Source organism: Lithobates pipiens, unplaced genomic scaffold, assembly GCF_037356315.1.
Source record: "Lithobates pipiens isolate NorthernLeopardFrog02 unplaced genomic scaffold, aLitPip1_a1.2 Scaffold_13, whole genome shotgun sequence".
Taxonomy (NCBI): Eukaryota; Metazoa; Chordata; class Amphibia; order Anura; family Ranidae; genus Lithobates; species Lithobates pipiens.
Genome location: NW_027507718.1, coordinates 489,287,301 through 489,289,144, shown reverse-complemented (window position 1 = coordinate 489,289,144; position 1,844 = coordinate 489,287,301).

Genomic DNA, 1,844 nt, shown 5'->3' with positions numbered 1-1,844 from the left:
TGCTTGTCTTTTAATATCTGCCTAGATTTCAGATTTAAAATTAAACTAAACTTTGTTTTCATTGGATAAGGGCTGAAGAAACCAAAGTGCCTCATGTGCGTTCCTTTTGCCTGCTGCCAATCCACGTCTAACACTGGATATCATAATGACATATTCTCTATACATTGCCAACATTTTAGGTGGCAAACTATGGTGGCTGTGACATGCATTTAAAAGAGAAGTATGGGGTTTGGGGTTTTTGCAGATTTATACTTACCTAGGTGGATGCTGCATCGCTCCCCCGCCGGCTCTAACACTGAGAACTGAGAGATCTAACACCGCAGATCGCTCTTTTCTTACAGCTCCCTGAGTAGAGAGCTCAGTCACTGCTCACTGTAGTGCTGGGCTGTGGATTGGAAGGGAGCGGCCGGCTCAGGCTTTAAGTGGCTCGCTGAGAGGCTAAGCCGGGTGCTGGTCCAGGTTTGTGGGCGGATCCCGCCTCCAGTGTCGCAATCTTGCCTGGACCGGTTCTGTGACGTCAGCTGACAGCAGACTTCAGCCCACTGTCTGCTAAAAACGGGTTACACGAGTGCAGAACAAACTAAATTTTTTTTTCAATATGTTCCTCAATAGCCGCTTTGTGTGCACCAAAGGTCTTTGCAAACCTCAATATTACCTTGTAAAAGTAGTGCTGGCATCATCATTGTACTGCATGTATCCTGTACAGATAGCAGAGCTTTGGGAGGGGCACAGCTGTCCTTAACCACTTCCCACACAAGGCCGTCATATGATGTCCTGGACTTTGAGTGGAGATATCTGAATGATGGAGTTGCAGGCATCATCCGGATATTTTTTTTTTTCTGCCAGTGATTCCCTGCACAGTAAAAACAATCATAGTGACAATCACAATCACTGTTTTTACAGGTGGCAGGAGGGGCCATTTACCATAGAGCTGACCAAGGACCAGATGGTCCCCGGCCATCTCTATGACCTTCGGAGGCCGGGTACGACGTTAAGACATCACTTCCGGCCTCGGCAAATGTAAACACTGCTGTGTTTTTAACGGAAACGGCTGAGATTGTGTGTTTTTTTTTTTTTTCTGAGGTCTTATAGAACCCACATCTCTCTAACAAGGACCTGTCATGCACTATTCCTATTACAAGGGATGTTTACATTCCTTGTAATGGGAATAAAAGTGATTACACTTTTTTTCCTTTTCAATATTTTTTTTTTTTTTTTAAGAGTAAAAAAAAATATATATATATATATATATATATATATATATATATATATATATATATATATATATATATATATTATATTATATAATTTATTTTTATTTTTTTATTTTTATTTTTTTGGAGCACCCCGGTCCCACACACAGAAGTGAACACATATGTAAAACTGCATTCACACCACACATATGAGGTATTGCCATGAATGTTGTAGTGAGAGCAATAATTCTATCCCAAGACCTCTTTTGTAACTATAAATGGGTAACCTGTAAACATTTGTAAAATGTTGCCTATGGAGATTAAGTACCGAATTTGACATGTTGGGTATCTATTTTCTTGGCGTAACATCATCTTTCACATTATACAAAAAAATTGGGCTAACATAATGCTTGTTGGTGTGTGTGTGTGTGTGTGTGTGTGTGTGTGTGTGTGTGTGTGTGTGTGTGTGTGTGTTTTTATATTTATTTTTATTTTTTTAATCAAGAAACTGTTTTTTTAAAAAAAAATGCATTTTGAAAAATTGCTGCACAAATACCATGTGACATAAAAAGTTGCACTGACCGCCATTTTATTCCCTGGGATCTCTGCTAAAAAATATATGTTTGGGGGTTCTTTGGAGTTGTTTTATAG